Here is a 15,414-nt window from a genome sequence, read left to right on the forward strand (position 1 = left end):
GTATATATTTATTGTCTCAACAGATTTATGAATTACACTATTTCAGGTATCTCATGCTTTCAAATATAACCTTGGCCAAATAATTGAACAATTTAGCATCACATTCAGATTTATCATAAAGAAAAACTGTTGGTTTAGAATAGTTTAGGCACCTCCCATTAGAAATTCAAACATGGGATTTGTCAATGTAATGTGTTATCCCCCTGAGGCAAACATTCAAATAAAAAAAGAAAGAACAGTACAGGGCACTCTGTGTATTTACAGACAACAAATCATGTTTGGCAAAAAGTGACAAACCCAGCGTGCGGCAAAGCCGGTGGACTCCTATAGTGATCTTAGCTTGGAGAGATCCATAAACACATGTTCCCTACAGCACACCATCACTCTCTCCTGCTGGCCTGACGTCAGAGGACAGGGCTTTATCTGTCTACAGAGGACGGCAACTTTGCAAACAAAGCCTCAAGTGAAGCCTCTCGGAAGTCCCGACTTTGACTTTCTCCTAGCTTCGTGTCAACACACCTCTCCGCAGCCCCCTCCACACGCACACACACAAAAAAAATACCACTATTACAGCACAATTTGGGAGCCATTCATCAAATAAGACATAGGATTAATTAAGCCTGAGGACTGAATTAGCCTCCCTCTTTGCTCATCAAGGTGTACCCTTGGCCTGGGGTTGGAGAATGGGGAGTGGGGGCTCCTCGGTGGTGGTGGTGGGAAGGGATTGGTGGGTTGGGGTGCTATTTCATACAACTCGTATGTGTTTATTAGCCTAGACCACAGATTCATGCTGAGACAGAAAATGAAAATTTCTTTAGCACCAATTTGCTTATGATGTACGACAGTTCAAAAACTCCAGAGGGGAATGCTACACCGGTGCTCTTCATTACATATTAGCTTTATGACAATATATTTACCAGAGATCGAGGCCTTGTAGGAAAATCTTGACAAAAGATTGACTGACAAAACCTATTTCCCCGCAAGTGCTTTTCCTCCTAAATCAAACATATACATCCATTTCCCAAGTATACTGCCTGTTGAAGCCAATATCACACATGATATATCACAATGACACTCAGGGTTGTTTTTAGTTGAATAATTTCACTCCCATAACAAGATCAATGACATTAGGGCACAGCAGGCAGACCGGGCTCTTCTGTTTGGTATGTTTGATGTGTTATGAAGTCTGAAATAAGTAAAGATTCCCTCCTCTATGTACAAAAACATGACATGCATACATTCATACCTTGCACTGAGTTCATTAGTCCATAGCATCCTGTCCCTGACTGAAGAGGGTCATGGTTTTGATGAATGGACTGTGTAGCATGTAGCTTCAGGCTAAGATTCAGCACCTCAAGAGGCAGCGAGGACTCAACACTGGATGGAAAGAAGAAAAGAAAGAAAGAAAGGAGGAAATGAGGGAGAGAGAAATGAATTTGGATTACCCAGGAGTTCTGTCTCTCCTGAGTCCTGCATCCAAGATACATTAGGAATCTAATGTGCTATTATTCTCTATCACCCCCCTAAGCCTAAAACATCTGTCCTTGGGGTGTCTCTGGTAATAGACAAGGGCTTTCAGACCCCTCGCTACTACAAGATAGCAGCTTCTTCAAGGGCCCTTGACGTCCGGCTGACTTAATCTGCAAGTACTTCCACAAAATTGACATTGCCTAGAGTGTATAGCAATGAGCAGACAATGGCGTTACAGAGCATTTATATTTCAGGAGTGCTTCCAGGGACAGTGAAACCTGACCTTTAGAAGAGAAAGAATTGGATTTCTTTTTACTGGTTTTTCTAACTTCAGAAGACTTTGATTTGACATTTGAGTTTCTTGAAGGTTAGTCGAAGGTGTGCGGATCATTTCAGAGCACGTGTGGGTGGGTTGTATGGAGATATGTTGTATTTAGTGTGTGTGCCAACAGGATTCACAGCTATGGATCCAGGTTTTATGGGAGAGCTGGAGAGTAACATACAATATCACAGTACTGTAATAACGCTTGTTATCTCCTGTTTCGAAATTGTGTGCTTTTGCAAAGTAATAAAAGGGTTAAGCTAGCAATGAATGACAAATGATGTCTGTGTAACACATATGTGAAGTGGTGAAATGACAACAATTTCAACAATGATTGTGATAAACACAGGAAATGCAATTTACTTAAAGTCAATTCTTCTTATGTTAAATAACTTCTTCTCGGTTAAATAAATCACTCCTACATATGCTGATCTACAACCAAGCAACTATTTAATGCTATCTAGTCGTCTTAAAAATACAGTGGCCAGATTTTTCTCTACATGAAAACAGTTTAAAAAACGGAAGTGAATATTTCAATTAACAGTTACATTTTTAGTGGAGATAGGAGATCAGGAACAACAAAGTACTGACGAGCAGAAAAATGCATTGTTGGTTTTGATGACAAATAATATGGTGCATCTTTACCTTCACAAATACAAATGGCAGAAAATTCAAAAGTATTTCATTGCCACCCTTTTGTGCCATTTCATTTTGAAACAATGGCCTGCTGGTGTGGCCTTTCTTTCTGAAACCTAAACGCATCAGAGAATAACTGTTTTCATATGATCACGGATGCAATATTCATGATACTCATTTTTAACATGAAAGATCTGTTAATGGAGGCATAGTATTTGATGTTGTATTTCTACTAATTGAATTAAATCTAGTCAAAGAGCAGAAATATTTGTCTTTAAGGCTTTTGGACCTTCAAGCTCTGATTATAAATGCATCCCATTAAATGAAAAGAATATATCTTGATTCATTCATTATTAAAGAGATGGAGCAAAAATACTATGAGTACTCATTAATTTAGGAGAAATAATGTTTCATTCTTACGCAGGACAACGCCGCAGTAACTCTCCTTTCAGCCCATGGAGTACCTTATATTCATCATATATGGTAATGGAAACCAAGCAACCTGTTTAAATAGAAAGTTTCTTTGCTAAAGAGATGTGGGCTGAACAGATGGCCAACCCTGTGCCTTTCACTACTGTTTCTATTGAGCAATTAAAAGTTTCTGGCTGTTTTTCTCTCATCCCCCCTCCACCGTCCCCCAAAGTACAGATTGCAAACATGACAAAAGGTCAAATATCTGCAAGGGAAAAAGGAGTGGAACAACTGTTCCACCAAGCTGCTGCGGCCACAGCTGTTGTACACGCGGACGAGTATTCACCTGAACGAGGACTGGTAATCACCCCACACCGAAGTGAATAATTAGTGTAATAATTACCAGGCTTAAAATGAATCTATGAACTGCCCTCTCTCACAATGCCATCAAGAATAACAGGTGTTGAAAGTGCCTTGAAGGGACAGAGATTAAAGATTATTTCGTTATCCCGAGTCTCCTTCAGGCACAACTGTCTTGTGTTTTATCCTGTCATCCACAGCGAGGGTCATGTGGGGGCTCATTTTCCTCTGGCTTGGCAGTTCTGGGAGCTAGGCATTTGACAGAGAGTGAATGTTGTTTAATCTGGGAGTCTGGGCCGTCCTTGAGCTTCCTGGACATTCCATGTCCACATAACCTCCAGCTACATGGAGTTAGGTTCTACTAATGCTTATTATTAGCTGCCATAATGATTGTTACTTGTAAAAAGAAGAACATAAATAAAAATTGCATTTCTGATATTCATGAGACTAAATAAATTTTTCTTCATTAACTAAAAACAGGAAGCACTTCCCCTTCGTTTCGGATTTCTTTCTAAAATAGTGGACATCTTTTTCTGATTTGCGTGGCAGCTTTGTGGCTGTATCTGTTGTGACTTAAGCACCGATGCAAGTGAGCCTAGGGGTGTTTGTTCTTGTAAGACTTACTTAAAGACTTGTCAAGATGCCACAACTCGCGTGCCGGTTCCAAAGCTCTTTCTGTGTTGATTATTCAGACTTCCTGTGTGTTTTTGAAATTGCTACAGCAGGTGTAACACATCTTAGACACAGCGAATTAAATATTTGCTTCTAATGCTTAACAGAGTGGGTTTTGTGTTTCCATTACACTGAAACTGGAATAGTCCCAGTAGTATTACAGGGAAAAAATATATAAACGATAATTATTAAAACTGGCGAGGCTATAATATTGTAGTGAGAAACCATAATGTCACAGTCGTTTTGTGTGATGCGAAAGGATCTGCCTGCATAAACAGCTATTTGTATGTATTCCTCAGTGTTTCCATTCAGCAATGACTAGAATATGTGAATGTCTATGCAAAATCAAGATAAATGTGCAGTTGAAACAGACATTGGTTGATTATAGTACCAATATGACATCTCACACTTCATCTTTTACCGTGGTCTGTTGTGTTATAATGTTATATCATTAGTTTTCCTGACAGTGATTCAGCATGCAGACATCTACCTCATTGACCTGAGCTGTGTTTAAATGTAACCTTCTTTTGGCCCTAGCCATCGTTTGTCAATTCTCAGCTGTCAAATACACACAAATTGGACACAACCTGTCATTTACCAGCGACAGTGAGATACAGAGGGGTTGCAAAACACAAGCAGGGCAATTATCTGCATCCCGTGGTTACATGGTCTGGGAGGTTAGCAAGTTGTTCCTGAAAGATTACCACCTCTAATTTCTTTGGGGAGGATGGGACCTTGGTTCTGCTGCCAAGCCTGCTTTTCAGGTCAGGGCTCCCTGAATGTTAACTAAGACCCAAGAGCAGGTCAGCACGCAGGCCAAGGGACCAGAGGAAAACATGCGCCCTACTCTTACAGTGGCGGCCAGCAAGTCGTGCAGAAAATAGCCATCCATCTTTGGCACGATCCTAATGATCCACTGTGGGTGATATCTGTGGTTAGGAAGGCTATCCAGGTAGTCCTCCACTGGTGCCTCCCTGCAGCTAAGTGCAACACTGATTCTGAAATCTCTGCCAACAAAAACACAGACTCACTTACCAAAAAAATCTCTAGTATTTCTTCAGTAGGAGGCAGAATTGTTTGATGTCCTCACAGCTGCTCATCAAGCCTTTGGTTGTCTTCTTTAAGCTATGCTGCAAGACATTTTCATGCAGTCGTGTTGTGCTTTCGTTTTTTTCTTTCTTTCTTTTTTTTTACTTTGATCTAAATTATGAAACACTCGGCTCAATCTCAAACTGTTATGAGCACTGCAGCTATGTTTCTGAAACTGTCATAGCCCTACATTATATTTTAGAATGCCATTCAATGTCTTCTTTACTTTTTTGCAGGCAGCCAGCGAGACTGCATAAAATACATAAGTGGAATACGTATGTTCACACAAAAAGTGGTGACTTCTTCTGCATGTGGACACATGAAAAATCTCAAATTAAACAAGAAAAAAATAAACAATGATATAAATAATTAGTAACTATATCTAAAATGATTTTAAATTTGGATTAATTAGAATTAGTTGTAACACACTCCACTGAACATCTGTAGTAAACTAAAAATCCACAGTAAAATTCTCTTGTTTCCATTGCCTTTAATAAAGATATACTTACATAGTAAACCATACAAATCTCGGTCAGTACCTGTAAAGACAAAAACATAATTGTTATAACAAAAATCCATGCTTACATACATATAATAACATAACATTTTTCTTTACACAATCGGGCAATCATGGCTCAAGAGTTGGCAGTTCGTCTTGTAGTAGGAAGGTTGCCGGTTCGAGCCCCGGCTCGGACAGTCTCGGTCGGTGGCGCCAGTGTCCGGCAGCCTCACCTCTGCCAGTGCACCCCAGGGCAGCTGTGGTTACAATGTAGCTTGCCATCACCCGTATGGGTGAATGACTGAATGTAGTGTAAAGTGCTTCGGGGTCCTTAGGGACTAAGTAAAGCACTATACAAATACAGGCCTTTTACAATATCTCATCTAACACATATAAAAACTGGTATTTTGTTTTCATACATTCACTAAAAGCACAACCTTGTAGTAAATAGTATATAATATGCACAGAATTTATCAATAATCCCACATCAGTGCATGTTAGATGCTTTCCATATACAAAAACATAAATACAAAACTAAAGAAGACCAGACATCATAAGCTTCAGCAACACATCCCTTGTCATTTTATTTAATTTGGTTTACAAAGAAATGGCCAATTAAAAATAGCTTCATTACTTTGTTAATAAAGCAGAGGATTGACTCGAGGGAACTTTTCAATTGGAAGTTAATTATGCAGTCTGGTATTCTCAAATGTTCTCTGCAAATGTACAGTGAGACTATAATGCTGCTCTGTGCTCTGGTTCAATTTCATATTTGCATAGCGGAAAGAGTGCCATGTGTTTTGCAGCTCAGGCACTCAGCTTGTTTTGGTGGTATTTGTATGTGTGGAGATGCATTATTGGTACATCATACCTCACTCGACTCAGTTCCTGGGACATAAGGTGGTAATCCCCAATGTTTGATTTTCAAAACATGAGTATAATCAGATATTTATGTTGCTGATGCTCCGTAATCCACAGAGCATCTAAGTACAAGAGCTAAATAAAATGTTCAAATGGTGCGTATAGATAAAAATAAGATACAGTTCATCTAAATCTCTACAATCTGTGAGCTGAACAGAACTCCTAATGCTTTCACCTGTCTTCATTGAATCGTGCAGGAAAGCTCAGGGTAAATGATGCTTGAACAGAAGGAAGATCACTCATTGTTAACCATATGGTTTTGTGTGATAGGTCACCAGTGATTCTGAGGGTTAATATCAAATGCCCAAACACAGACAAGGGGGACCCACGCATATTAATGATAGTGCATATTCCCTTGTGCAAAGGAGATCGGATGAATGGCAAATGTGTTTTCTGGCGAGGTGGGGGTATTGTTTTCAGTAATTTGATAATCAGTGAATAAGTGCTTTGTATATCTTCTTACCTGAATAATGTGATAATATTTTAATTCAGCAATCATTTCACGTTACACTGAGATGCTCCGAATTCACTCGTGAAATTCAAATATATATGCATCACTAATGGTTAGAATGAAAAGTGTCTCATTTCTCCTCTTTTCTTTTGGCGACATTTCTCTTTACATTAACAGTGAGTGGGATCTGCCCCCACCCCGAGCTACAATAAAAAATATATTGGCTTTTAACAGTTAAACTAAAACATATGGATGCTCAAGGCCATTCCAACATTGTGCGAAAGCCTCGAGGCTTTTACACAAAGTGCAGCTTCCCTACAAATCTGCAATAAGCAACCAAAACAACCATCGCTTCATGTGAGAATTAGCAAACAGTTATCATTTCTATGACATAAAAGAGTCCGTGCCAACATGCACTGAAATAATAAAATATTGAAATGTCTATGAAACATAAATGTGAATTCTTGCTACATCTGTCTCTTGCTAATTGAGTTGCTACCAAGAATGTTAGTACTCTGGAGAATAATTTGTCAGTGCAAAACATCGAATGGACCAATTTATTGGTTGCTGCAGGCTGTGGAGTTCCAACAGTCTTTGATCAACCTTTTTAGGTCAGTATCTCTCGAAATACAGAGAGGAGAATTACACAGCAGAGAAAATATTTCATCTTTTTAAAAGACAAGGAAAAGTATTCTTGTAGTTACGTTGTTTGGCTGTAATAGTGAATAAATTCTTTGCTTGAAGCCAGAAAGCAAAAAGGGAAGCTTTTGTGCACAGTATTTATTGTTTTGCATGGCTGGAAACTTAAACATTTATTGTGAAAAAGTGACAGTAAGAGTAATTATAAGTTTTGTTTTTTCTCATCACGCGCTGGATGTAAGATGCACGCACTGACAGTTACCGGTAGGTATTTCTGACACACTAAATTAAAAATGTGCTTCAAAGAGTTTTGTGTTGGCTGAGGGGTTGATCAGCCTCTGATTTTGAAATAGTCTTGGCATTTTGACAGTGAATGTACTAAAGGTTGTTTGACATATTCGGCAAGCATCAGAACTCTGTTTTTCCCAAATAATATTATAACTCTTACAGTTAGAAATAGAAGTTGTGTGTCGATCTTTAGGACGAGTGTCCTCACTGAACCTAACTAAATTAAAAATTCACTGTTATTATATAAATAGTGTTTTAGCCTGATGTGCAGTGTACCAGATCTACCCAAAATTCCTATAAGAGTAAATATTATCACCTAATCTAACCTATCTAACTTAACCTTAAATGGCACACTGCAAATGATATAATATTAATCTATAAATAAATAATATTCTTTGTAGCTTGTTAGGGAAAAACAACCTAAAAAAAATAAATGTGCCTTCTAGCTTTTTCTGTACAATTTTCCATCCATTTTTTTTCTCTTTTCTTCCACTAATGCTGGAGCCTATCCTGGGTGTCATAGGGTGAGAGCTGGGGTACATGCTGGATAACAAACAGAGACACATAACACATTCCTAACTACAACCAATTGAGAATCACCAATTAACCTAACAAGCATGTGTTTGGACTATGAGAGGAAGACAGAGAACCCGGAGAGAGTACACAGGGAACGTGCAAGCTGCACACCGAGGAGAGGAGCTGGGAAAGAGCTGGCTGGAGGATTCTGCCAGACCTTCTTCCTTTAAGGCTACAGTGTGACCCACTACACCACCATGCTGTCAGTTTAGTTCCCACTGAAATAAAACAATAATAAAATCTTTTGTTAAGATCCTGTTGTTGCCGAGTGCACAAGAAGCTTAGCAGCTTCTTCCTGACAACATTTGTCCTAGATGTGTAAAGACTATACTTACTACTTGTAAAAGTGCTGTTTTAGCACCAAGCTTCCTGGAACAGATACTAGTCGGAGCCAGTAACTCTAACTCGTATAGTGACATTTTAAACCACATCCCCTGTTTGGCCCCATTGTAACGTTTTACATTAACAGGTTATATCTGGTTAAAACACCATATTTGAGTTTCTAACATACTTAAATTGCAAATGACAGTATGCCATTTTTCTCTAAAAAATATAACATATTAAAGATGAAAAGACACACACACTGTATTTTAATTAGGAGTGCAGCTGTTCTTTTTCTTGCTTAGCAGATTTCGTTATGAAATGGCCAAGAGTCTACACGCTGATCACCTTATCCCATTCATTATATCTATGAATGTTCCCTTGACCGCATGACTGGAAAGTCTATTAATGCTGGCAGGAAAAGGTAAAATTGAGTGGTACATTTAAAAATGCTGAATTGCTTTAATTAATTTTGTAAAAGTAGACTTAGCTAGTAGAGGTCTATTCTCCTGCGTCCTTTTCAAAAATGCTGTCTCAACACCATGCCAATGCTTTGTGCCCACACGAATTTCAAAGTAGCCATGTATACTGACATTCAAATTAATGTAAAGTTGCATTAATAATTAATAACATATGAGAAATCCCAGTTTAAAAATAATAGGTACAAATCATTTGTGAACTGAAGGATACTGAGGATATAGTCACAAAGCAAATATGTGCATAAAATTATAATAGTTTTATTATATTGAAACTATATTACTATTAAAAGATTTAAACTGAAAACAAAAAAGTTCGATCGCTTAATTCAGACACAACAAACTTAAACATGTTTGCTTGGAATATATCTACACTCCAACAGTGAGGTCACGCAATTCATTTTTACTCAAAACATTTCAATGAGGCCCTTAAGATAAGACATCAGGTTGTACAGCGCGCCACATCATTAGCTCACACATGTACAGCATCTCAGAGGACCTTTAATTTGAGGAGGAAGAGTCTGTTCCTTCGCTACGAGGTTAAAGAGTGGGTGACAAGTGTAGAAAATCACAGCGGAATGGATTAATTAGGTAGACCTAAAAGCATATTTATCAAAGGCTAAGTCATACAGGAATTATCTTAGAAAGGATCTAATAAAGATGTGCAGGTTAATAGAATAAAGGGCCTTGAATAGAATGTGTGCTTATACATAAAATATCAACCACCTCCCACATGTAAAAGAATCATTAGAATATACAGATTAACTGTTACGGCAAGCAGATTCTTAACAACTCAAACGACCTTCATGTGGTTTGACAGCGGCAATTTGCTTCCTGTGGTCACTCTGATTAAAATGTCAAAGCCTCTGACTTAATTCGTTTTGGTCAAATTCCACATGAAAAGGGCCAATATTTGCTCAGAGAGAAAAGACTGATTACATAAACCTGAATACACTGATATCAAAAAAATAAATATTTAATGAACTCCCTTAATCAGAAAACACCACGCTGCTCCACTGAGGAAATAAACAGCCCGGTGATTCTAGCTGAATCATCTAAACGGTGTCAATCACAAGTGAATAAGGAGGGCTCCGTTCCCGGGTAGTGATGACTGATGGCCCTTCAGCGGCGACTGAGACAGACGGAGCTGATTGAGAGAGCTTATCTTTATGGTGGAGCCATGGAATTGTTAACAGGATGTGATGGCTTGCGTCCGCCGAGTTGAGCTGGGAAATAAAGCTGTTGGGCTCGGGCTGCCTTGCCATCATTCACAGAGGTAATGATCTCTGTCTGGCTCAGAAGTAAGTAATAGTCTGCCCACAGGTTAGTAAGGGCATGACACAGCTACCCTGACAAAGTTAAACTTGGACAGATGAGCGCAGGGAATATAATAAATTTAATAGGCAGTTTAATAAAAAATTAGAATATGTGGTGAAACTTAAAATTCATAAGAGGTGTGCATGCTTCTTTTTTTCTATCCGCAGACATTTTTAGCTTTTTTCCTTATGACCCATAGAGGAATAATGTCATGCAGCTGTAGAGCAAGAGATCTGCAAAATACTAAACATAGTTCTTAAACTGCCATTACTATGCCATTACACCTTGGCATTTACTGGGGCATTTCTCGACCACATTTTGCATGGCGCACACGATATTCCTCACGTAATCAAAAGGAAGGCATATTGAAGGGAAAGCAGTCAAAGATCTAGCTCCACTCAATTAGCTTCAGCAAGATAATTAATCAGTTCAGTATGCACATCCAAGTCTCAGAGGCGTCTTTGAGATAATTGTTCTCATTGACTTGAATAATTATTTGTTTGCTGATTTAATTATTTTCACATTTGGAAAACAAATGAATGCGTGCTGGTACATACTTTGGATCTTTTGTTTTCTTTTGATGTATGCAGGTGAGTGTCAGACTAAAAGAATGACTGATGACTTCTTTTTGGAAAATATCTCTTGAGAAATTATCTGGAACCAAATTCAGACAATTGTGTTTTTTTAAACCATAACCTCGACGTGAAGACAGTCAATAAAACATAAAATGTTTCTTCCTCGTGGCATCAATACAAACTGCGATGAATCAAAGGCTAATATTTCTCAGACAGAAGGTCATCTCAGGGTTACAGATACAGAGTCTCCGTACACTGTCTGGCACGGTGAAAACAATTGTCAGAGTCCTCGGTTCACACCATTACAAGTGTGACTGAGACCTTGCGGCTACTGTAGCAAATAGCACAAATTATGGGGGCCATTTTAATAGCAGTCTCTACTATTTATCATGCTGTTTTAAATGTTTTGCTCATTTGTTTCCATTAAATATTTCATCTTCCCTTAAATATTCATTTAACTTCCTCTTTAAATTTTTTACCAGTCTCTTTTCGGTTGCTATCTTCTTGCCTCCCTTTTAGGCTTTGCAATCATAAATAATTATTCATCTACACCCAAAAAGAGATTGCATAAAACATGCACATGAATCCTTTTTGTCTTTTCTCATTAGTGATATACTTCGAGTAGCCTAAATACTTCCCGCTACCCCACTTATGGAAATTGGTCGGAGAACCTTCCTAATGATTCTGCTTCACAAATAGGATACAGCCTGCGTTTCTGATCCTAACGTTCACCCTATCCTTTCAGGATGAAAGGCGGGGTCTGCTGCAGATCCCAAGTTTGTGTATTACTTTTAAAAGGAGGACTAATCCTGACATATTATCCATCAGACAATGCTGTTTTAGATTTTACTGTTTAAACCCAATGCTGGGCTACAGTGGACCAGCTGTACTCTGAATGCCTGCTTCTTGGTGCTTAACTGTATATTGAAGAAAGAGATTTACCAAAAAAAAAAAAAAGGTGCAACACAAAACCACAACATTTCTCTTTCACTGGGTTTACTGTCTCATGTCCTTCTCATTTGATAGTATTTTATTTTCAAATTATTTAAATATTTCTCACTTTTGTTTGGATTTCCTAAAATATTTCCAGGATTCACTTAACTAAAAATAAAAAGTCATCACATCATTTATAAATATTTAAGATAAATTGGTATTCCTTGGCTCAGTATATTTTCCTTGGCTAAACAGGCAGCATTTGTCTTAATTTGTTGGACAATTTCAACTTGCCTTATTAGCATGTAGTGCCATGTTGGAAGGTGAAAGGGAAACATAAACTCTCAATTTGACTGGATTATCCTTTTGTGATGAGGCCTAATGATCCAGCAGAGTAAATAGCAATGTGTTAATTAGAAATTACAGTGAATGATCCGCTGCACACAGAGGAGGTATTAATCAGGCTGCATCGTTATATTATACTCAGAGTTGTCTTTTCTTTTCTTATAAGAATAAAATATCTAAAAGAAAATTATATTATTTCCAATGTAGCTGATATGCTCCTAAAGAGCCAACTGACCAGCAATGCGTGTAAATAAAACCACCCCTCGGTGTGACTGAAATTATATTATACTGAAATTAACTATTTAAAAAAATATGTACATGCTGTTCAGTAATGTATTTATTCCTCAATTCGTATGTCTTTCCTAATTTGTTTTTAATTTGGAAAATATTATGGAAAGGGCCTTGTAATTGTGGCTGCAGCTGCCAGTTACTTCTGAATAAATCTCAGACTTTGTCCAATTTGGACGTTGCACAGTTCACGGCAGATTTTAATCAATAAAGGTGTCCCCCTAAACTACAGCATTTAAGTAAGCATTTGCCTCCACCTAGTGGTAAATGTTGGTTACTGAGGCTAGAGCTATATAGAGCTGTATATTTTTCAGTTCTTATAATTTTACATTTTTTAATGATGTTAACAAAAAAAATACAATACTATCTTTTAATGATTTCTTTGAACTGATCTTTTCCCCAGGTGAACTGATTGTACAGCATGCATCTTTAATGACTTTAACAAACAAATACTGGGTGCACAAGTTTGAATTTAGTTTGGATTTTCTCTAATCCACACAGCCAAAAGTATAGACTCTTAGCATGTACATAAACTTCCTTTTTTTAATTGTATTTTTAATTTATTTTTTAAATAAATGGTGCTGAAGGTTCCCATTAGTGATCCCATTTGACTACAACTGCTAATTTCTCATCACCTCTCATCATCAAAAGGATTTCTTTGACAGCACTAATTGGATTGAGCAAAACTTTTTAAAAGGGAACGTCTAAGCAGCTCAGTGAAGAAGGAAAATTGTAGACTTGCATAAGCTGCAAAGGTCTCGGGGCAATTTCTAAACAACTGCAGATTCCAAGATCATCAGTTTAAACAAGTGCAGTGTAGGTTATTTTCATGTGTCACCACTTTGCCAAAATCTGGAAGAAGTGTCCCAACTGTCACCCTCAGATAAGAAGAAATTGGTTAGGATGTTCAAGAACAACACAAGAACCACCAAAACTCAAGCCTGTGAGGGTGCTGACAAAGAAGGGAGCCTCTGCTCCAAAATCAACACCTTACAAGCCAAATGCCTCTGGAGGAAAATCTGGAGAAACACTATCTGACCAAAAAGACTGAGCTATGTGATCACAGTAAAGAGCTATGTTTGCGTTTCACAATAAAAGTGAAACTTTCAAACCTAATAACACTGAACCAGCTGTCAAACTTGGTGGTGGTATCATCATGTTCTAGGATTGTTTTGCTATCAGTAGTACTGGTACATTGCACAAAGTGGAAGAAATAATGCAGGACTACCTCAAAATTCTTCAGCTTCATCTCAAATCAACAACTGTTGCAAAGCATGCATCAAAGCCGGTTTTGGAATGGATAAAGCAAACTGGAATGACCTTTCCAAGGCTCTGACCAAAACTCTATTGAAAAGTTGTGGACTATGTTTGAAAGCTGGGTCAGTGCCAGGAAACCAACCAATTTAAATGAACTCTTCTGCCAAGAAAGAGTAAAATAAATTCAAATTCAAACTTGTGCAACCAATTTTTGTTTTTTAAAGTCATTAAATATATGCACTGTATCATTCCACCCTGAAAGAAAGAAGAGTTCAAAGAAATCATTAAAGCCCCCAATTACCATGATATTCATGGCCATGATGAGTGTATGTAAACTTCTGACAACTCTGCATTCTTACATACAAAACTGAGTATTATTTTGTGCACACAAAATCTCTTGGCTGGAGGCTGCAGGTAGAAAGCTGATAAAACAGACAGGGCTTCTAAAATACCAATTCCATTGCATTATACACAGGACTGGTTCAGTTTACTTTGCAATAGTCAGCTACTGACCATAACTGACATTATTTCATGTAGTTAATAACTAAATCCATTAATTTAGAATTTCTTTGAAAGTAATTACTGCAAAGTTAGAGATGGATAAAGCATTACACAATAATGCTTTTCTTTTCGGTATTTCTATGCAAACAGGAGAACTTTGCATATTCAACATTTACAGTTAGTCAAACCAAATTAGCCTTGCAAAAACAGAGGCCTACTATACAAGACAGGCTAGAAGTATGCACTTCAACAGCTTCATTATTTCATTGGTAATGATGAATAAAGTCATATTTTAAATAATTACTGAAAGGATAATGAAGTAATCACTGACAAAGTAACTATAATCCGATTACATATCTTTTTAAAAATGAATTGCGCTCAGAGTTACTTATTTGTGTAACCTTATTAGCTAAGAGATTATTTTCTGGATTAGGTATAAATGTTACTGCCCTAATGTAATGAAATATATCATAACACAAGCTCTTTTTACAGTGTTGCCTTTTCAGACACAGCGTCACTAATGCTTATTAAATAAAGTGAATAAAAAGAAAAAGTGAAAAAAAAATTACTTTGGCTTGACCAAATAACTAGCAGTTACTTCCCACTATAAGAGAGAACAGTGCGATTCCTAGTATAAACCATCAGACGAAATCAACACGTTGCGGTTTTTAACCTTTAACCCACTGCTGCACGAATCACTAATGGATAGCAAGATGAAAGCAAAAAATACAATTTGGACAACAGAGCTGGATTAGAGACGTGTGTGAACCAGACTGTGTAGTCTCTACCTTGTCATTATATGTTTCCAGTATCAGCAGAGGGCAGTGAAGCTTGCTAGGGTAAAGACACTTCTGCGGCTAATGGAAGGGCCGTTGCTATTAGGGGTTGCCAGATTTGCTCGTTTTCCACGGACCAGAGCAGTCTGAGCGATTAACTCTTTAGGTATATTGCGTTGTTTTGTTTTTTATCATTATTATTACATACTTTATAATCTACATTTTGCTAACTTTATTTTATGTGGGACACTCAAAAAGAAGTTTCAGTTTTGAAAATAGAATATCATTATG

At 37.6% G+C, this 15,414-nt stretch overlaps 1 long non-coding RNA gene across 2 annotated transcripts in view; it reads right to left on the bottom strand.

Moving 5' to 3' along the window:
* LOC120729836 overlaps positions 1–15,218 on the bottom strand; it is a 58,647-nt gene extending 43,429 nt beyond the window's left edge. Inside the window, exons 1-4 of one of the 2 annotated variants that reach the window (XR_005695006.1) lie at positions 15,136–15,218; positions 5,470–5,499; positions 4,907–5,001; positions 1,247–1,377 (exon numbers count right to left, since the gene is read on the bottom strand). This is a non-coding gene — a long non-coding RNA (uncharacterized LOC120729836). Of the gene's footprint in view, positions 1–76; positions 1,378–4,906; positions 5,002–5,469; positions 5,500–15,135 lie in introns of those variants that run through there. The other variant, XR_005695005.1, reaches the window with a different exon arrangement.
* Positions 15,219–15,414: the final 196 nt, after the last annotated feature.

The sequence above is a fragment of the Simochromis diagramma genome, unplaced genomic scaffold (genome assembly GCF_900408965.1).
Source record: "Simochromis diagramma unplaced genomic scaffold, fSimDia1.1 OVJJ01000293.1, whole genome shotgun sequence".
In the NCBI taxonomy this organism is placed as follows: domain Eukaryota; kingdom Metazoa; phylum Chordata; class Actinopteri; order Cichliformes; family Cichlidae; genus Simochromis; species Simochromis diagramma.